This window comes from Ahaetulla prasina, chromosome 2, assembly GCF_028640845.1.
Source record: "Ahaetulla prasina isolate Xishuangbanna chromosome 2, ASM2864084v1, whole genome shotgun sequence".
Lineage (NCBI taxonomy): Eukaryota > Metazoa > Chordata > Lepidosauria > Squamata > Colubridae > Ahaetulla > Ahaetulla prasina.
This window is the reverse complement of record NC_080540.1, coordinates 161730058-161753121: the sequence shown is the minus strand read 5'-3', so window position 1 is coordinate 161753121 and position 23064 is coordinate 161730058. Positions and strand designations below refer to the sequence as shown.

At 37.5% G+C, this 23064-nt stretch overlaps 1 protein-coding gene and 1 long non-coding RNA gene across 3 annotated transcripts in view; one reads left to right on the top strand and one right to left on the bottom strand.

Moving 5' to 3' along the window:
- Positions 1 to 23064, top strand: part of LOC131193367 (cyclic AMP-dependent transcription factor ATF-7) — a 133527-nt gene that overhangs the window by 8053 nt on the left and 102410 nt on the right. The gene's annotated exons all lie outside the window — the stretch shown is intronic.
- LOC131193371 (uncharacterized) lies at positions 1836 to 12314 on the bottom strand. Its single transcript, XR_009153903.1, has 3 exons — positions 12065 to 12314; positions 10714 to 10794; positions 1836 to 6616 (listed from the first exon to the last, which is right to left on the bottom strand). It is a non-coding gene; the product is annotated as an uncharacterized LOC131193371 (long non-coding RNA).

The following is a 23064-nucleotide window of genomic DNA, read 5'->3' as shown; positions in this document are numbered from 1 at the left end:
GATTATGGGGCCCCATAACTAAGGCTTTCACTGTTGAACCAATAACCAACATGAATTTTTTGTACAACCATCTAACTTTCAGTAGTGCTTCTGTTTCAATAATACAAATGTTACTCCCCGTATTTACAGGTTGGAAGAATTTCTTCCCTGTTATACTTTTGAAAAAAAAAATCCTAAAGTAAATAAAATTATAAATCAAAATGACAAGTGTTTCAATGCTAAAATAATAATCAAAATAACAATATATAGGTATGATTTTGATTCTTTTCAATAGTTATGGAAAGGTAGTGTGGCATTAGCCAATAACTGATTTAATTAGATATTTGAAACTTGTTCTAAGAAAGACATGCTAATAGGGCTTATTTATACTTTATTAAGCCTTAACAAGGGAACAATGATGTGTTTCCTCCATGTATTTACAATTATTTTGGCTTATAATACTGGTAGTGTTTTAAATAAAATCGCTATATTCCCATTTGAAAGCCCAGATTACTCAGATTTATTCATGAACTGTGTCTGTAAAGTACAGTTTCAGCTAGATTTGAAGTTTAACCTTCCAATTTGAATTAATTTAAAAGCTTCAGACTTCAGTTATATGCTAAATGTTGATAAAGCTTTAAGCAATCAAATCTGTAGACAAGTCTTTTTTTGCTGCCTTTCTACTCCAATCCATTATCTTCATGACTTAAAGAATTGGAAATTGCATAGAAAATTCTAATAAATTAAGGGCACGATTGAGATAATATGTTTTAGCTAAGATAAACTATTGCATTTATTTCTGACACTGTTTTGTTAAGTTAGTTGAAATAATTTTATACATAAATTAAAACGAAGTATTAGGTTTGCTTAGTGAATTAATATATTTGTGATGGTTCTAGGAAGGTTTGTATTTAGCTTTATTTGTTTCTACATAGGAAAGGATCAGAGACTTTCTTGTCTGCTTTACAGAGTATGTTTTGTTATCCATAGGATCACCTTAAGAGTTTCTGGAATAATAATATTTTAAGCTTTTTTTCCAAGTCTTTTTACTTTTTATTTACGCAATAAGTAATAAGAATCTACACGTAGTCCCTGAGTTACGATTGTAATGGACCCTGCCCATTATGATCATAACTTGTGACAGCTGTAAAGTGGATCAGTCACATGACCAACCTGATTTTATAGATCTTTTTTGCTGTGGTCATTAAATGAATACCACAGTTGTTAAGAAAACCAATGGTGTTGCTTTTATAAAATGCAGTCACATGACTGGGATGTTGCAAATAGCCATATACTGGTATATGCGAGCTGGTTGCTGAGTGCACCAAGTGCACATAACAGGATCACATGGGTGTGTGTACATGTGTGGCTGTTGGACCTTTGAATCCAGGTTTAAGTTCCTCCACCCCCTAGGAAGATCTGTCAAAACTTTGAACAATCACAAATTAAGGATTATCTGTACTACAAGAAATAATGTAATCAGGATCTATTTATGATTTTGAAAAACATGTGAGTGCCAATGTCATATATTGGGATTTTCAAATGCCTTTTTAAAATGAGAGTAAAAAAGAACAGATAGTCCTCAACTTACAAGAGTTCCTTTAATGACCGTTCAAAGTTACAGTGGCACTGAAAAAAGCGACTTACGACTATTTTTCGCACTTACGACTGTTCCCATGGCCATGTGATCAAAATTCAGGTGCTTGGCAACTGACGGTTGGAATATCGCGGGATCATATAATCATCTTTTGCGAACTTCTGACAAGCAAAGTCAATTGGGAAGCCCAATTCACTTAACAGCCATGTTAGTAGCTAAACATCTGCAGTGATTCATCTAACAACTGTGGCAAGAAAGGTTGTAAAATGGGGCAAAACTCACTTAACAACTGTCTCACTTAACAACAGATATTTGGGGTTCAATTGTGCTTATAAGTCAAGGACTATCTATATTATCCTATTATGTTTGAGTTGGGCAGTAAAATTGGCTAAGAAATATTTCTCAGTGAATGGTGGCTAGGGAATCCTCTTGTATCCTGTAATCTAAAAGAGTAGCATTGTCAAAAATGCTGCAAGCAATGACTGGCTGAAGGTGAAGGAACTGATTGTTTCCAGTCTCCTCAGATTTTACTGGGAATAAGGGAAGGATGAATATGTATATAATTTTCAGTATCATTTTGCTTGAAGCATGTTTTTGATGCAACTGTAGGTTGCATGGCATTGTGAGAGGATTTGTGTACACTTGCACATCATGGGTGTAGGGTTAGAAATAAAGTCCAAAAAGATAAGTAGGGACTTTAAAAGTTTCAGATACTTTGGATTAAGTTCAACAATAAGCTATTTTCCATGTAATAAGAGCATGCCTCAAAGGAATTAAACATAAAAAACTTTGTGTGTTTATAATAAATTATATTCTCTTGGCACTTGAGATAGTCCACCTATTTGTTTTCTTTTGTATTGGGTGCTTTCTCTCTTTTTCCTCCTGCCAATTGGCAGCTCTTTTTGAGATTAACTGTGAAGTGGAAAACACATTCATAAATATTTAAATAAGTATTGGAATACTCTACTGACTAAATAGCTCAGAAGATTAGCATAATCAGTTAGAATGTTGTTTATAGCAAAGATATTAAACTAAAGGTAAAGGTTCCCCTCGCACATACGTGCTAGTCATTCCCAACTCTAGGGGGCGGTGCTCATCTCCATTTCAAAGCCAAAGAGCCAGCGTTGTCCAAAGTCGTCTCCGTGGTCATTTGGCCCACATGACTAAACACCAAAGGCGCACAGAGCACTGTTACCTTCCCACCAAAGGTGGTCCCTATTTTTCTACTTGCATTTTTTACGTGCTTTCGAACTGCTAGGTTGGCAGAAGTTGGGACAAATAATGGGAGCTCACCCCATTATGCGGCACTAGGGATTCGAACCGCTAAACTGCCAACCTTTCAATCGACAAGCTCAGTGTCTTAGCCATTGAGCCACCGGGTCCCTATAAAGATATTAAAAGATTATAGTAAATTTGTTCTCCCTCCCCCTCTAATTAGCCATATATAAAAAGGATAAATTTGTTTTCTGACAGCATCAGATTCTTGCTTTTATATTTTAATGGGCTTATACCACTATAAGAAAGCCTACCTCAAAATGCAGTGTTTGGTGAACAAGTAGAGATTTAGTTAGAGCAATCTAACAATAAATCTCACTTGATTGCAGTACTCTAACCTTGTTTTTCAAATTGCCTTTTTAGACACGAACGATTGTGAGGAAACATTTATTTAAACTGTAAGGAAATTGGGGGACAGTCTGAAAATAGCAAATGCTGCAGTTTTGCTAAATCCCAGGAAGCCAACATTTCCTGAAATCTCAAGGGCTCCCTTGGGAAATCATATTGAATACAGTCTCTATTCAAATGCCAGTTAGAAAACTATGGGCATATTCTGAGCTAACCTTTTAAACTTAGCTTTCATCAAACATGGTAGACCACAAGACCCATCATCTCTAGCTATTATGTTGTACTCTTGCAGTGCATTGCAGCCGATGTCAGTTTAGATAGGAATATTTGTGCATTCACTTTGAACAAAAAGGGCATTCTTTTTACTGGAGGTACATATTGCTGTCTATGCAGTCACTGAATAATAAAACAAAAATAAGGCAGAAAATTTAAAATTGTGCTGTATTATAGGCCTCTGCAAGTTCATTTAACTTCTGCAGCTGATGCTCCTCTTTTGATCTGTTCCTGAAAACTGCAAAGAATCCAACTTTTTAAAGAATCAAAGTGGCTCTTTTGAAGCTTTCCTGCAGCCTTTGGGTCGAGTGTGAATGCCCAGAGTGTACTTCTGCCAGGATTGGTGGCAAAGCTTTATACAAGCATGCCCGGAGGACCTTGAAAGATTTCATAACAGCCATTCTGGCACTTTGAATGGTTGGAGCATGAGGAATAGATCCAATGGGTCATTTTGCTCCTCAGATGATTTGCACAAGCCTTAGCAAAGTTTGTTTACTGAGCACAAAGCTAAATAAATATTAGCATTCTGTAACAAGGTAGGTGACCTCAAACTATCTTCAAGAGGATATAGAAATCAGTGTGATAATCCAAACAAACTATGGATCAGTGTGGTCAGATTATCTTCATCTACAGGTAGATTTACGACCACAATTGAGCCCAAAATTTATGTTGCTAAGTGAGAAATTTGTTAAGTGAATTTTACTCTATTTTATGACTTTTTTGCCATGTTTGTTAAGTGAATCACTGTAGTTGGTAAATTAATAACACAGTTGTTAAATGAATCTGGTTTCTCCATTGACTTTGTCAGAAGATTGCAAAAGGTGATTACATGACCCTGGGACATTGCAACCATCACAAATGTGAGTCAGTTGCCAAGCATCCGAATTTTGATCGTGTGACCATGGGAATGCTGCAACGGTCATAAGTGTGAAAAATGGTCATGTCACTTTTTTCAGTGCTGTTGTAACTTCGAACGGTCACTAAATGAACTATTGTAAATCAAGGGCTAGCTAAAGTGCTCTAGTTGAGAAACCACTCAGAACTGAAAACAGGCATGATTTACAACTGCAGGTCTTTTTTAATGACAAAGATGAATTCAAGTGTTCTGCTCCTTTTAATCCTTCTTAGAGCAAGTTTTTTTTTTAACCTCCTGTATACGGAAACTATCCATCAACAGTGCCTCCTTAATTAAGGTCTTTATGTCTTCCAGTAACTTGCCATATAATTTTTCCTTGGGACTCCATTGATATTTTTCTTACTCTTTCTTCAATATCTTGCAGCTATCCTTCTGCGGTATTTTAAAATTGTCATTCTCTATCAAACCTGTAGAAATGTCACACAATGTTGGCAATCTTCCATGAGCTCTTTGAAATGTTTGTGCAGTTGCTGAAATCTTATACATCAGAACACTGAAATTTTGAAAGGTTTTACCTGACACTAATTTCAACTATCAGTAATTTTATTTTTCAAGGTATAGCTTAGATTGGGGGCATCTCTTGTTAACATTTGTCATGCCTTGGTAGCCTGGAGTAGCCTAAGATAAAGAGTAGTATGTCTAACGTTTTAATGAAGCATATTTTAGAAGTTTGGCTTACTAATGTGTTCCAGACCCAGTCAGACACTAGACCAATACGATGCCCCAGATTCCAACATGTAGTTATAGTAAAGGCAAATTAGTTCATTTTGTTTCTTCCTAAGAATTTTATATTACTTTTAGTAATATTGAGCAATTAAAAGTATAAGTAGTAGTGATATATTTATATATCTTTTGTAGTAGAATTTTCTCCAATCATCCAGGAATTCAGTTCATTGAAACAGAACTATTCTATTGTGGCAATACAATAATTAAAACAGGACACAGCAACTAAAATCTTCATTATTAAACAGTCTGTTGCACCTTATGACAGAATATATGCTGGAAACGTCCAGTTTTTTTCCTCACTTGGAACATTTTATTTTGTTGCAAAGCAGTAGTTCTTTGTAAAAAGCATATTGGCTAAAAAAAAATGGTACAAGAAAGATTATTTACAATATTGTCATTCACTGGTAGTCTGAAATTTGTTTTTAATCTTTTAATTAACATAATGTAACTATGTTTAAGGGGCTCCATATGACTTCTTCCTACTGTGGGCTTCACCATTAAATTGTCATTGGAAGAATATGTCTTTTCACCAAAAGAAAAATATCTCATTTTTAGTAATGGTTTGTATGGTTTTATTAGTGCAAGCCATGATTTGGGTTCGTATTCACATTGGCTTTACATAATAAACCATAATAAGAATTATATGGTTTTGGCTTGATAAACAGCCGTTGTTATTTGTAAACCATGGTTTATGACTTAGGTTTTTGTGCAGAACAGATCACTATATAATAGTGTAGCACACTTATACAATATATAATCGTAATATACATATTACTATTCTAATATGTAATATAATAGTCTAGCAACTTTGGGAATCTAGTGTAATTTAATTTGAGTTAGCCTAGGTTGTTTTAATTGTTTTTAACTCTTTTTTATGATATATCCCACCCATAGTCCTTAGTTTAGATGGGTGGCAATAAAAACCAAACAAACATCAAATATTCTTCCTTGTTGCTTCAGTGAGACCAAATTTTTATTTTTACATAAACATTCATATACAGAAGCACAGAAATCTCTCTTTCAGGCCAACTCACCGCACACAGTTGTTGTGAGTGGAAATATTAAAGTATGTTAGATGTGTTTGCCACCTTGAGTTATTTGTAAAAAAGGCAGAATAAAATGTGTGTGTGTGTGTTTACATATATATGCGTATTGCATCTTGATACAGCCATTGAGAAGTTACATTTTTATTTATACTTTTACAGCAGAATAAACACATATTCTGCCCAACCTGAAAATGGGCTAAGACGATGTGTTGCAAGTGCCTTGATAAAAAGCATATGTATGAGAACATTATTAGTGCTTATTAGTGACATAATTATTAGTTCATTTACAGAAATAATCGATGGATGGGTTATCCATTAAGCCATCAATCACTTTCAACTGCTGGTTATCACATAGAAAGATTTTCTCCATGATAGTCCATCACCACTGAGACCATCCGACTTGCTGCTGGTGCCCCTCTTCTCTTTCTTTCCACCTTTCCCATCATTTGAGCATCCCTGCCACAATGAGACAACACAACAGGGTTTGAGGCAGGAATAGGTAGAAATATACTGGAGAAAATAGATTGCAAAAAGTATATTGGGCAACGTGCATACAAATATCTAAGTATATAGAGTTTATGCAAATTTTTCTTTACAAAACATTTTTTTTGCTTTTAAACTTTTATAATTATTTTCTTATCCTTACTGTAATCCTTCCGATACCAACCTGCTTTTTTAGTCTTGCTGCATTTTAATGAAGAATATTAAAATATTTCTAGAAAATGTTACTGCATTGTATAAAGTGACCCTGATAACCTGAGATGCAGGTTTTTAAAGAAATAGACACTGGTTTCTTGTTAAATTATTCTGCTTGGGAATGTTACAGCTTAAATTGGCAGATCTGTGCTAACAGTCTGCCGATCTGCTAAAAAATAAGAAAGAACCCTTATACCGATAAAGCAATATTTTTGGAATGTTTGCAAGATATTTTAGAAATGATAAGAATGTTTTTGATCTCAAATTCAAATTCTGCTCAACCTTTAGAACGATTTAGTAGCAGGGATTTCTCATCCCTTTCCTCTTTTTTCCAAATTTATTCTTCTGGAAATTCCTTGAATAACTCTTGGGAAGTTATAGGAAAGAGACAAAAGCACAAGAGAATGAGTGCTTCTCTAGTTCTCCATTCTAATTACAGCCGTTTGTGCTTTAATTATCCATGCTGTTCTGATATATTAACTGCCAGTAGTGATATTTAGGATCAGAGCAAAGAAATAGGGGGCTTTCTGTGGGCTTCTGCATCCAGTTTTATCACCACAATATAAAAAAGATGTTGAGACTCTAGAAAGAATTCAGAGAAAGAGCCACAAAAGATGGTTAGGGGGCTGGAGACTAAACTATGATGAACTGTTGGGAGCAGAGGTGGTATTCAGCCGGTTCGCACCAACTCAAACGAACTGTTGGCTGAAATTTGGCCATGGTCACCAAACCAGTAGCGATGGCCACACCCCTGAACCGGTCCCCCGGTCACTGCTCGCTTGCCTTGCCCGCCATGTTCGTCGCCGCCATGTTCTTGCCTTGCAAGTCCAATGGGATGCACATGTGTGAAGAACATGGCAACAGCATGGCAGCAATTTTTGCCGCAACCTCCGATACTTTTTTGGAGGTGTCTTTGCCAGCCGCTTTCCAGCAGCAGCGGCTGGCTGGGGGCCGCCGAAAACTCTGGTCAGCTTGCCTTCCGGACATTGGACCAGCTGCAGAAGGTAAGCAGCCCAAACAAAGAGGCGGTGGGGGGGGGAGGAAGCGGGGCTAGGGCCAGGGCTGCTAAAGGAGGGGAAACGGGGGCAACTGGCAAAGGGAAGGTGGGGGTAAATGGGTGGAAATTCCAAAAATTTTCCTACCTTTTCCTCTGGGCGTGACTAGGTGGGAGGGGTCATGTGAATGAGTGGGTGTGGGCATGAGTGATGTCAAGTTGGCCACGCCCACTCAGTCACATGCCCCCCACCTAGCCACACCCACTGAACTGGTAGTGAAAATTTTTGAAACCTACCACTGGTTGGGGGAACTGGGAACAACTAGTCTAACAAACAGAAGGACTAGGGGAGATGATAGCAGTCTTTCAATATTTGAGGGAATGTCATAGAGAGGTGGGGGTCAACCTATCCTCCAAAACCTGTGAGGGTAAAACAAGTAACAAATGGAAACTTATCAAGGAGAGATCCAGCCTATAACTACAGAGAAATTTCCTGTCGGTGAAAACAATCAGTGGAACAGTTTGACTCCAGAAGTTTTGGGTCCTCCAACACTGGAAGTTTTTAAGAAGGGATTGGAAAGTCATTTGTCTTGAATGGTTATAGGGTCTCCTGCTTGAGTAGGAGGTTGGACTAGAAGACCTCCAAGGTCTCTTCCAACTCTGGTATTCTCTAGTGTAGCTGCTCATGTTTTTTTCTGTGCACTTATAGTCTGCTATGTATTTTCCATGTTGTTTTTTGCATGTTGGCATTAGTACAGGTAGTCCTGGACTTTCAGCTATTCGTTTAGCAACTGTTAGCATAATAGCACTGAAAAAAAGCACTGACCTACAACCAGTACTCACATTTACAACTCTCATAGTGCTCAGTCCTCACATTTACAACTCTCATAGCACCTCTCATAGCCACGTGATTAAAATTCTGGTGTTTGACAACTGGCTTATATTTATAATAGTTGCAGCATCCTGGGATCATGTGATCACCGTTTCTGACTTTCCCAGCCGGCGTCCAATAAGCAAAGCAAGGGAAAGCTGAATTACCTTAATGACTACATGATTCATTTAGCAACTGCCACGATTCACTTACAGCTGTGGCCAAAAAAAAAAGAGTCATAAAACCAGGCACAACTAATTTAACAACCGCCTTGCCTAGTACTGGAAAGCGTGAGGATTCACGCTTGATTCGTCTCAGTTTAGCTACTTTGGGTCAATATGTTATCCAGCATGCATCAGAAAGTTCACTGATCATGGGAGCAATGTGTTTCCTCTGAAACAATGTCAAGGAGTGATGTGCTTTTGGAACAGTTTCAAAGCACAGATTTCCTTCCTTTCACTTTTTTGGCTAGGAAGATTTTGCTGCTTCGGCAAGATGAGTTGTGTCTACATACAATGTTCTTGGAAGCAAAGAACGAAGGGTTCTTTTTAATGACTTATTGCAACCACTGCTTTATTGGGTTTGTTGGGAACTGTACGGTTTTCAGGATGTTGACTTTTCGATTTTTTTTTCTTACAGAAGCATATCCCTTAGCATGTGACATAGTAAGAAAGTGCCCATTGACATATAACTCAATTTTAGTAAATTGAGTGGTCATCTTGGCATTTTACTTTGTGTACTTTTATGTAACCAGTTTGGTGTGCCTTGAAGTTTGGGTAAAATTCACAACTCATATATTGAGCTGACTTATTTGTATCATGGCTCTGTAGTTTGCTGATGCTAGAGTTTTAGCCTCCCAAACTCCCAACATCCCTTACAAAGAATAGAGGTAAGAAAATCCTTCTCTTCAAGCTTACACCATAAAAGCACAATATGAAAGAAAAAGAAATGGAAGAACAAAAATTTTAAATGGGACACCTTTACAGACGATTAGTTTTAATAAGTGGTTATTGATTCAGTTAACATATTTGTTTTTCCTTGTCCTTTTTTGGACTGGTTGAAATATACATGCTTGTTAATTTTTGTCATATGCACACATTTATCCCTAGATAAATAAACATGATGGTTGTAATAGAGAATATCTGTGATGGTTGATGTCAAGCAATAGACCTAAAGTAATGAAGGAATTATAAAATACGCCTTTACATGGAACATGATTCTCAGATAACAAAAAAGATCTCAAAGATATATTAAAGTTGACTTAGAGTTGTATTTTATTGGGTGGGCCAGAAGCGTGAGAACACTAGAGAGAAAGATTGCTTGTGGGAATGTTTCGGACTACTGTAAATCCTCTTCCTCATCAAAAGTAGTTTTCAAGCGTCCATGGTGGCAAAGAGCACTTCCTTAAATCTGTTGTTAACACAAGGTGCCTCCCAGTTTAAACACTGGGAAAGCTAATTATACAGGTGCTAGTCAAGAGTGATTTTTGTTACTAAGCATGAGAAATGAAACTGCTTTTCAGATGCAGATCTTTGTTTATTTCAGGCATACAAAGTAGTTAGCAGTCTCATGCGTGAGGCAGGGGAAGATACTTGAAAGAGGCATTTATAACATTCTCCCTTTAACTGTTATTCAAATCTATATTAAGAAACACAGGATCTAATGGATGGAAATATACGAGCTTGAAGTTTTGGGATTCCTGACAATTGGCAACCATTTGGAGTGCATCTTAATGTCTCATAGTGAGTGGGATATTCTGCTCTGCACACCAGTTGCTCTTGGCTAGTTGAAAAGCTATTCTTCAAAAGATTGGCTTCATGAGGGATCTGTGGGTCATATATGGGCCCATTTTGAGGCAGCAGTTGAAGTTCATTTCGTTCTTTGCACCTCAAAATTGTCTTTATTTTCACATTTGTTTTAATTGGAATTTAAAGAAACTATTTTACGTACTGTAAGATGCAACATTGGGTTGAAAACCATATTTAATCTTACATTTGGTTTCTTTCTGAAAGTATTTTTGAAGTGCAGCGTGCTGAACTTTCTTGGAGTTTGTCTTCCTAAAATGGCGGCAAGCTGAAAAGGCAAATCAGTACGAATGGTTGAAGTGTCAGATTCTCAGATTTTTCTTCTCATTGATTTTGCTCATTGGTCAGCCTATCTCTTTCCAATATTGATAGTGCCCTAGTTAAGGTGGATCAGTTTCTGAATGTAAAATAGAGGCAAATTACAGTATTTTATTTTATATTATACATACTGTTACACACACACAGTATATAAATACTGTGAATTAACAAACATCCACAATCAATGCATAAAATATATTTGTGGGAAGCATCCTTTTGATTGAATTTTTAATGGATGATGTGTGATCTTTGTTAACCAATTGATGACAGACATGTGCACAGACAGTTGTGAAAACAAGCAAGGACAATTCTCAATATAAATAGACAGTGGATCATGTTTCTTCTCAAATAGATGACAAATATAGATTAAGACGTGTTGAGCCTTTAAAGGTGTTCAGTTTTTATTTGAGTCCTATGGGATGGGGATGCTACTGTAGTTTCCTTTTTATGTGTTCTTCAAATCTCAGAACATATTCTTATCCATTCTTCCTATGACTTAGTGGTCTAGTTTTGGAAATAATTTTTGCTATCAAAATTTTTTATGTTGCTTTTATCCTCTCCCTCTCAGAAGAGATGTGAAAGTGAGCTCTTTCTTATGTTTGGGTAGTGTGGCTGATTTTTGGATGTGTATAAGCCATCTTTGGAATGCAATCAAGTATGGAAAAAACCTGTGTCAATTATTTCAGCTATAATTTCCAAAATTACTTCATCAGAGAGAAAAGGAAAAGAGCCTAATGAAAGCCTTATGAAAGGTATGTGTTTCTTCTTTGCTTCAGCCTCTGCATCATCTCCTGAATATGTAAACAAATTGCTTACGAGCGTGATGTTCTCTAGGACACGTAATTAGCCCAGGGCCCCATTCCAGCTCAGGAACATTTTTTTTTCAAATTTTTTTAAAATTTGAAATGTGACATAGTCGCCAAACATTTGGTTTACTGGAATTTTAAACTTAATCTTTCAAGTTTAAAAATTAGTTTAATGATTTTTTTCTCCTCACTGAAGTCTGGCGCGGTCTTCTACTCCCCAGACATTCATAGGGAAGTCCTAAATCTGGCCAGAGTCCCTACAGAACAGATCCACACCAATATTCACCCACCTCCCATGGGGGGCCGGGAGAGAGACCAGGAACTCCCATTTTGAGGCTTCCCAACTGAATCAAATTGCAAGGGTTTTTCATTCATTCTCTTTGGAATGAGCTTTGACAAGGAGCTACAACTTACCATTCTCCATAGACAATCCTCTATCGGCCCGTTCTTCAATCTTATCACTGGAATATTTCTAAAGAAGAAAAAAAGAAAGGTTTCTAAGATGGGCCTCACTACTAAGACCAATCACTGTCTTTTATTATCTGTTATGGAACTTTCAGCTAATTATCTAAGCCCTATTCCATGCCCCATTCAAGTCCTTGAATAAGTCACCTCTTGACTGCTGACATGGTACCAGTTGCTAACTTCCTAGAAAGATGACAGAGATAAAGATGACAGAGAGAGTCCTGCGCAATTAAATAGATATGTTTTAAGCTTCCGCCGCGAGCTTAAAACATATCTATTTAATTGCGCAGGACTGAGTTAGATTTTAGTTTGTGGGTTTTATCTTGGGTTTTAATTTTTATATTTTTAATTAAGGCTTTTGAATAAGTTTTTTAATTGTTTTTAGAATTGTATTTATTGTATTTTTTGTTTTTTAAATGCCTGTAAACCGCCCTGAGTCCTTTGGGAGATAGGGCGGTATATAAATATAAACAATAAATAAATAAATAAATAAATAAATAAAAGTGCAGTATGCCAAAAGAGATGAAGTGGTAGATCTCCCACCTAGCCATTAGGAACAGTTGGAACAGCAATTTGCTTATAAATTCTCAGATTTACAAAAATCTTGAGTCCATTGTGATAACTAGGGAGTGTCAGTGACTACATGATCTAGGACTGCTCCTGGCCTGTGATCTTTCACAAAATGAAATAAATGAGTGTTCTTTTGGTTGCCTCTGGTCACTTGTGTTCTTGAAATAGTGCCTGATTGCAGGAGACTGATACTAGTAGTCTTAAAAGAGGCTGTGATGGACCCTCTCTTTCAGAAGCTGTCCTCAGATATATCTGTATTTGATAAGTATTGTCCAGGCTTTAAACTGCTCTTCTGGAGAAGGCTATTGAGACTACAGTCAATATTCAGCTAGGGAGCACCCTAAAGGAATCAGATTGTTTTGACTCTTTTCAACCAGAATGTAGGGCTGGGCATGGAACTAAGACATGATTGGTTGTTCCTATAGAATGATGACCTTGATTTCCCTTCTTGTACTTTTGGGCATCTCAGCAGCTTTTGATATTATCCAACATGGTATCCTTCTGGACTACATGCAGAGAACTGTTTTAAAGTTCTGTTGTGTTCCTAGAGAGTTCTAGTCAACGGACAGGAGAGAATTAAGGCAGGTTCTCTGAAATGTTGCAGAAATTAGTTTTCTCTCCCCAGGTTTTTAATAACTACATGAAGCTGCAGGAGATCATCTGTTGGTTTAGGATACAATATGTTAATGATACTGATCTGTACATTGTTCTCCCACACCAGATGAGGCATGCTCTCAGCATCTTGATCCATTTTCTGGTGGCTGGGAGGTTTGAAGAAACAGGATCATAGTGCAGGGTAGTCCTGATTTCAACAGCTACTTCTAGATGGATAGATGGAAGCCATAGCCCAGAGGCCTTTGCTCTGCTTTAACTAGTGTACTAGTTGTAGCCTTATTGCAAATGTTAGGACTTCGCAACAGTGATGATTCATGCTCTCATCGCCACTTGCTTGGGATCAGTGCAATGTGGTCTACATGGGGCTGCCTTTGTAAATCACCTGGAAGCTTCAACTAGACCAGAAGGTGCTAGCCCAGTATAAACACACTATACTTGTGTTCAAGTCTTGCGTTGGATGCTTACTGGCTTCCAAATGCATTTCAAAGTGCTGGTTTGGACCTTTAATCTCCTACATGGCTTGGCTGCAAGGTATTTCAAGGATCATTTTCTTCAAGCAGCCTGTCCAACACAGATGTCCCTAGAGTACATTTACTTGATCCATTCACTGCCAAACTTTCCACTTCATCATTTTCACGCAGAGGAGGGAATGGTGGTTCATAGGAACAGCTTCTCTCATGTCATTTTCTCCCTATTCATCAACTCCCAATTTATTAACAATTTATAAACTGTTCAGGATAGAAGCATTTATAAGAGTGTTTGAATCATCTACATATTTTAGAGTTTCATTTTTTTATTATTCTACCATTTATTTTGTATATAACTTTATTCCTTATTTATCTATCTATCTATCTATCTATCTATCTATCTATCTATCTATCTATCTATCTATCTATCTATCTATCTATCTATCTATCTGTTAGAATTGTGTGCCACCCATCTTGTCTATATCAGTGGTCACCAACTAGTGGTTCGTGGACCACTGGTGGTCCGTGAGAAAATTTTGGTGGTCTGCAGAAAAATTATTTACATTTTTTATTTTGCACTAAATCAGGGTCCTCAAACTACAGCCCCTGGGCCGGAAATGTGCAATGAATGTTTGTGTTGCTGCAGAGAGTCTCCCCCTTCGGGGTCTTCTTGTGTGGGTTGGAGGGGGGCAGAAATTCCGACTTGGGGTCTGCTTCGACCTCCTGGTGCAGGGCTTTGGGTGAAGGCTGGAGGGAAGTGCCGCTGGTGGCAAGGAGCTGGAGGGCTGTGTTCCAGTGGAACTGCATCATGGCCTGGAACTGGCTGACCAGCCTCCAGGCACCAGTACCTGGCCTTGAACTCCTGCAGGTCTTCCCTCTGCTTGGAAAGCCTATGCTCATAGTCCTCAGTGACGTGGTTCTGCTGAGCCTCCTTCTTGGCCAGATCCAATTTGAACTGAGCCAGCTGTTTTGGCAACTCTTCCTCTTGGTGGCTGCTTAGCTCCAGCAACTGCTTCCTGTTGGGGCCCTAAGGAGCCTGGGCAGGGAGGCGAGGAGTGGCTGGGAGGGGAGGGGCAAGTAGAGGCTGGTGAGGTGCCCCTCGACGCAAGTGACATTGAATTGGCCATGGCACCCAGTCACATGACCACCTAGTCACGCCCACCCAGCCGGTCATTAGGCAGATCATATTAGTGGTCCACAGGATTTTAAATTATATATTTAGTGGTCCCTGAGGTCCGAAAAGTTGGTGAACCCTGGTCTATATTATACCATTGATGCTTTAGCATATTGGATGATTTTGTAATTCACCAAGAATAATTTATTCGTTGCAAGCAATAACATAAATAAAGCCTTCTTGGGAGATATCTGTAAGGTTACCATGTGAACTTCTCTTCCTCCTTTATAAAAACATTTCACTTCCATTCTTAAGTATCCTGTTTTTGTGCTTTCCTTCTGGCTTTCCATTTTGAAACTGCGAGAGATCGGAGGGTAATGGTATGTGAGAATGACCTTGAGAGACAGGAGGAAGAGCCACAAAGTAAGCAACTGTTATGTAAAAGATTTCTTACCCCCTGCACACCTTGTTCCCTCCCTCCCTGTCTTTTTACCATAACTTATGATTTTATATATATATTATATATATTTATTATTTTTCTTACTTTGTAAGCCTCCCAGAGTTGCCTTGTGGCAAGATAAGCGGCAAATAAATTTAATAAATACTAATAATAATAATCTCATTCTACAGAAGGAAAGGCAAGACACATGAGAAATGTTTCAAGAAGGGGAAACTCCCTAGTTTTCCAGAAAGCAAAAGGAAAGAAGAGGAGAAAAAAATTCAGTCCTGCAAGATTTTGTTAATATAGCTTTATAATAAAGATAGAATTGGTGTTCATAGTTGTGCTTCTTGTGTGAACTGCCTAAAAGGGGTAACATGGAATTATTTTCAGGATCTTCTAGCTTTGCTCTACAGCAAGTCTGTAGTCTACTACCCTATCTCTACTGTTGAAAAAGCACCACAGTACATTCAATACACCAGATGTCTTCAGACTTGGCAGTTTTAAGACTTGTGGACTTCAACTATGCTGGCTGGAGAATTCTGGGAGTTGAAGTCCACAAGTCTTAAAGCTGCCAGATTTGAAGACCTCTGCAATACACTGTTCTTTGCTTTATTTTGGAGCTGAAAATTACAGCATGACCAAAAAAACAGAAGGATGGTTCTATATCTTGTCTTTAAAACGAAGCTTAAACTATGGAGCCATTCAAACTACTTTCAGCTGGTGGACTCTAAATATGTTAGCTCCCAGGGGGAATTCCCCCCTCATGGAGAACCTCTTTTATTTCATTGATACCAAAAGAGGAACAGGATTGTTCTAAACCTGGGAACTATAGGCCAATCTCACTTTTAAATAATGATTATAAGATTTTTGTTAAAATAATAGCTAATAGATTAATGTTGATTCTGCAGCGAAGAATTCATAATGATCAATCTGGATTTATAAAAGGGAGACAGATGAGGAATAATGTTAGGCAGATTGTTAATTTATTGGAGTACTTAGAAAAGAAAAATTTTATTCCAGCAGCATTTATTTTTCTCGATGCAGAGAAAGCTTTTGATCGATTGCATTGGGATTTTTTATTTAAATTAATAGAAAAGATGCAATTTGGAGATGGTTTTTAAGAATAATTAGGCAATTTATGGAGAGCAAACAGCACAGATTATAATCAATGGTAGCTTAACAGAACCTTTTAAGATTGCGAAAGGAACAAGACAGGGATGTCCTTTATCACCATTATTGTTTATTTTAACTCTAGAACCATTATTGGATAAAATACGAGAAGTAAAGGAGATAGAGGAATTAGAGTTAGACAGTATGAATATAAGTTAAGAGCTTTTGCAGATGATTTGGTGATTACTTTAACAAACCCTATAAATTCTAGTAAATCTTTGTTGGAAATAATTGATCAATATGGGAATGTTTCAGGGTTTAAGGTAAATCAGAAAAGACAAAAGTGATAATAAAAATATGGCCAGACAACAGAAAGAAAACTAGAGGAAGTAACAGGATTTGAAATTGTAAAGAAGGTTAAGTACTTAGGGTTTATATTACATCAAATGTGAAATTGTATAAGAATAACTATGAGGTTTTATGGCAAAAGTTCAGAAGGAGTTGATTGTTTGGAAAAATTGCAATTATCTTTGCTGGGGAGAATTGCTGCTATTAAAATGAATGTTTTACCTAGATTTTTATTCCTCTTTCAGATGATACCAATAATTAAGAAAGATAAGAATCTTGAGGAATGGCAGAAGGAATTAACAAATTTATATGGGAAGGTAAAAAGCTAGGGTTAAAATGAAAATAATTCAAGATTCTCGGAAAGGGAGGTTTAAAATGCCTAATTTTAAATTATATTATGAAGCAGCTGCTCTCTGCAATAAGTGATTGGTTTAATTTAACAGAGGACAGAATTTTGAATATAGAAGGTTATGATTTGCTATATGGATGGCATGCATATTTAATTTATGACAAAAAGTGGATAAGGCCTTTAAAAATCATGTGCTAAGAAATGCCCTTCATGTGTTTGGAAAAATACTCTTATAAACTAAATTATAAGGTTCCTATATGGGCAAGTCCTAGACATACAGTAGAAAATATAAACATAGAACAGAATCAGGAAATGATTACATATAAAGATCTTTTGTATACTGAAAGAGGTAATTTGCAGCTAAAATCTGTGCATGTAGTAAGAGAGGATGGGAAATTATACTTGGTTTCAAAATGAGCAACTACGTGCTAGCTGGAAGGCAGATCAGAAAATTGGTATAGAGCAGAACGAGGGAAATTTGGTAAAGCAAATTAGAAATCAGTCTCAGGAGCATATAAAGAGATTGTATAATGTGTTACTTGAAATAGATTCTGAAAGGGACTTGGTAAAGGACTGTATGATAAAGTGGGCACAAAATTTTCAGGAGCCAATATTATTGGAAACTTGGGAAAAATTTGGGTTAGAAATGTTAAATTCACAGGCACAGAATCTGAGGGAAATTTTATAAAATGTTTTATAGATGGCATCTAGATCCTAAAAAATTATCGTGTATGTATCCAGAAATGCAAGCAAAATGTTGGAGATGTAATTGTGATGACGCTACATATTTTCACATTTGGTGGACTTGTAAGGACATAAAGGCCTTTTGGATAAAAATTTGGTGGATTTTACAAAATGTTTTGAAAAAGAAGATAAAGTTCCTGCCGTAATTTTTCTTGTTGGGAATTATTACGGATTGTACAGTAATTGAGACTAAATTGATTTTAAATCTAATAACTGCAGCAAGATTACTAATAGGACAATATTGGAAGAAAAAAGAAGTACCAACAATAGAAGAATGGATATTGAAAGTTGCCAATTTGGCTGAGATGGCGAAGATATCAGCCTTTTTGAAAGACAATACGCAAGAAAGATACTTAAAGGAATGGAAAAAATGGATTGACTATATTCAACGAGATATCAGACTAAGAGTTATCAGACTGTTTTTGAATGATTATGATGTATTATTTTGATTGTTTTGGGGAAGTTAGGAATTGATGATTGTAGGGTATAATTAAGTTGGGATGAAAATTTTTAGCATATGTTTGTTTTATTTTAACTATACCTTGTGCCCGTTCCGGGAAGTCGGGGGGGGGAGGGGGGTTGTGAAGGGAGGGGAGAGGAGGGGGGGAAAGGGGGAAAAAAATTTGTAAAACTTTTTGAATTAAAAATAAATAAATAAATAAATATGTTAGCTCCCCTGCTTCATATTTAAATACAATGTTGGTGAAAATGCTATTGGTGCATGTGATACAAGTCTTTTCACTTTAGCTTCACCGTAGAAGCCCACTGTTGTTTGTATAAAGAAGTAAAAGGAATTTGATTTTCTTGGCCCTTGCTTTAAAGAATCATGCTAACATTAGAGGTTTTGACTCCCTGATGCACTTGAAAGGAGACTCAAACAGTTATAAGAAAACTCAACTAAAATTGCAGCATATGAAAGGAAAGGGCAGTGTAGCACAATACCTGCATTGTACAAATGGTATTGCTGTTATCATAAAAGTATATGAGAGCAAAAAGAATGTAGAAGGGAAGGAGATTCTAAAATCATTTCATCATTGGATGAAAAATAAAATACAATTACTGAAGATATAGTAGATACATTACTATTGCAAAATTCATCTTATTTTTGCCTTCAGTTTTTATTGAGCTTCAGGATAATTTTGCAGCTTTTAAAGAACTTTTAATAGTCAAATAAAGTTTCTGAATCAAATTTATATTCTAGTATGTTACTGTCAAGGTGCAATTTGTGATCTCCGTAAATATTCCAAGGAGCTACCTTAATATATGTCTTACCTCGTCCGAACAAGCTAACAGTCTTTTCTGCTTAGTTTTGTACTTCCTCAGTATAGAGATATAATACTCCCACATGATGAAATAATGTGCAGTTTCCTGTTTGTGAAACTGGTGGGGTAGACTTCTCCTAATATTCACAACAGTGTGCTATAGCACTACAGTGTTAGACTCTGGTTGGGAAAATCCAGATTTGAATGTTACTTCCCTTTTAACTTCAACTGGGTTAGTGGCGACTTGTCAGCATCTCCTTCTCCATGGGATTGATCTCTCAGAAAAAATGATTGTGAAGTATGGGCTATATTTGCAATTTGGGTCTTTCGGAGAAAGTCTAAAATAAAAAGCACTTAAAATCACAATATAAGGAGGGATTTTTTAAAAATATTTTGCACCATGCAGCCTAGGTGTGACTTTTGTATCAGAAGGGAATATATCTTGCTTTAGGTCTAACTGTTGTGCTATATGGTAACTGTGGAGAGAGTGGATTTAGGAGCTCTATTTAAAGCATTGCACCAGCTGCTGCCCTTTGCAGATACCTTACGGCACAAACATACACAAACTGAACCTTTGCTGCTGTGCACAGAAATGGAGCTTTTTGTAAAGTGGACATCTTTGCAGAATTTCTCGGAAATCTTATTGGCATATTAGGAGGGCAGTTAAAGCTGAGGGGGTTTTCCCGGAGACTTTTGAAATAGCAGGCTGAGATAATAATCCAATTCTGATATTTTGTGCACTTTGTGTTCATGCATCTGGATGGTATCCTTCCTATTATTTAGCTTACTATTTCAAAGGTTGCAATTTGAAATGTAGCATTGTAAGAATATGACCTGGAGGCTATTCTTATACAAATCCTGGTTCAGAAGTATAGGTAGTCCTCAATTTACAACAGTTCGTTTAGTGACCATTCAAAGTTACAACGGCACTGAAAAAAATAACTTATGACTGTTTTTCACCCTTACGACTCTAGCAGAATCCCCTGGTCACGTGTTCAAAATTCAGATGCTTGGCAACTGGCTCATATTTATGACAGTTGCAGTGTCTTGAGGTCACGTGGTCAACGTATCTTTTCTTTTATGTACCCTGAGAGCATATGCACCAAGACAAATTCCTTGTGTATCCAATCACACTTGGCCAATAAAATTCTATTCTATTCTATTCTATTTTGTGACCTGATAAGCAAACTCAATGGGGAAGTCAGATTCACTTAACAACTGCAATGATTCACTTAACAACAAAGAAAAGTCACAAAATGGGGCAAACTCATTTAACAAATGTTTCACTTAGCAACATAAATTTTGAGCTTAGTTGTGGTCATAAGTCTCCCTGATTTGTCCCTCTTTAAATTGGGCATATGCTTTCCCATTTGATCTGGAAATAGTGAAGAGCCCTGAAGACTTCAAAAACCAAGTGAAACCAAGCATTCACCATTTTTTAAAAGAGGTGGGGGTTTGCAAATCCTTCAGTTTTAATTTTTAGCTATTTATTTTAATAACAACTTTAGCATGGCCTCATATCAGAAAACCTGTAATTTTAATTCCTCCTTTATATTGAAAAGTTGCAGTCCTGAACAATTTAAAATAACAGTAATAATATAACTTTTTGTTTTCACTAATGTATGCATGCAACTTGCTGAACATGTGAGAAAGCAAGAAATTGGATAGGATAAACATCCCAATAAATATTGTCCTAACTTTAAATCCTGGATTAAGCAAAGCACTTGACAGGAAAAAAAATAAGACTCTACAACTATCATATATATCTTTCTAGCCTAGCATTTTCAGTGTGATAGCCAGTGTGTTAGAAAATTTGTCAGAACACATAATGGAAAGCTGTTTTAGAAGATGCAATTTCATATTTTGAGAATTCTTGGTGCAAATCTGTTGAAGTTTCGTTCAGTGTAAAGAACGTGTGTTTGAGTTCCATGATGAAAAGGACTAGGAGTTGAAACTATTTTCCCAATATACTAGGGAATAAATAGCGGATTTTAATTTTTTATGTATGAAATTAATTTTGAGGCTAAATAACAAAATGTGTGTTTTGTGTTTGTTAGAGGTTTGGAAAATTTTCGTCAGAATAGATCACTCTTTGAGGCTGCAGATTATTGGTCCATTCCAGTAAGTGAATAGAAATCAGACATAATTAAAAATGCAATGCATGTAAAACCAAAAGTGTAAATCTATAATAAATGACCAGTAAGTATATTAAATCTTCCTGGAAAGGGTCTGTGTATGTGGTTACTAAAGCACTGACTTGATGGCACATAATCAAAGTGTATTGAAATAGTATAAAATAGTAGTGAAATATAATTCTTCAAATTTCACAAGAAGACATTTTAAAGTTATAAATATAGCCTACATATTAAAGTATGTAAAGACAAATTCCAGATTATTTGCCAGTGGTAAAAATTTCAGTTATGCATTGTGATCCATTTCTCATCTTTAGTAGTCTGAGCAATGATTTGTTTTTTAAAAAATCTCAAATCTGCAATTAACCCTACTTTGCAATGTGCATTGAATATCACGGATTGCTTAAAAAGTAATACCATTACAGTAATACAGATGATTCCATCCATGTGTTCTTTTTCTCAGATCTTTGTTTGGAGGAATAATCACCTGATGCAGTCAGCATGAACATTACAAAAAATAAGTTTGCAGGCAGATACAGTTGTATATTTACTCTCAGATAAAAAAAATAATGTGCATTACTCAGGTGCATTTAAAAATGCACTTGTTGAAGATACTAGCCTGTGCAACAGGGGAAGATGTTTAGAAACAGTATTTACAGGATTCGGATTCAGCAATCAACCGTTTCCAACAAACTAACCCCTTAATTTAGGAAAATATATGGAAACTTCATAAACAGTTACAATATAGGTCAGTGATGGCTAACCTTTTCAGCACAGAGTGCCAAAAGCGTGCACGTGCACACACACATACATAATGCAATGTGCACATGCGCCCCCGCACATGCACACATGACCACCATGTACACCCCACCCCCGCACATGTGTGCACACCCCCAATATGTGCCATGACCCCTGCATGCGCCCCATCCCCGCACATCCATTTTTGACCCCATGCGTGTGACCCCTGCACATGCACGCACATCTCCCACATGCGCCCCGCCCCCCACGCATGTGTGGCAGAGACCCAAAAACCAGCTGGCCAGTGGGAGCCGAGCTGGGGCGATGGTTTGCATGCCCGCAGAGAGGGCTCTGTGTGCCAGCATCTCGGTACAGTCAGCTGCAAATGCGGCTGTCTGTTGGGGGTGAGTCATTGGCCCCGATGGAGAAGGTACGCAACTTGGGCGTGCTCCTGGATGATCGGTTGTCCTTTGAAGATCATTTGGCGACCGTCTCCAGGAGAACTTTTTATCAGGTTCGCCTGATCCGCCAGTTGCGGCCCTTCCTGGACCGGGATGCCTTATGCACGGTCACTCATGCTCTCGTTACCTCTCGCCTGGACTACTGCAATGCTCTCTACATGGGGCTCCCCTTGAAGAGCACCCGGAGACTTCACAGCTAGTCCAGAATGCGGCTGCGCGGGTTATTGAGGGAGCGGTTCGGAGCTCCCACGTAACACCTATCCTGCGCAGACTGCACTGGCTAGTTGTTGTTTTCCGGGTGTGCTTCAAGGTATTGGTTACCACCTTTAAAGCGCTCCATGGCTTAGGACCGGGTTATTTATGGGACCGTCTACTGCCGGCCTCGATCTCCCATCGCCCGGTGCGCTCCCACAGAGAGGGACTCCTCAGGGTGCTGTCAGCCAAACAGTGTTGACTGGCGGCCCCCAGGGGGAGGGCCTTCTCTGTGGGGGCTCCGACCCTGTGGAACGAACTTCCCCTTGGACTTCGACAACTACCAGACCTTAGGACCTTTCGCCGCGAACTTAAAACCTATTTATTTCATATGGCTGGACTAGC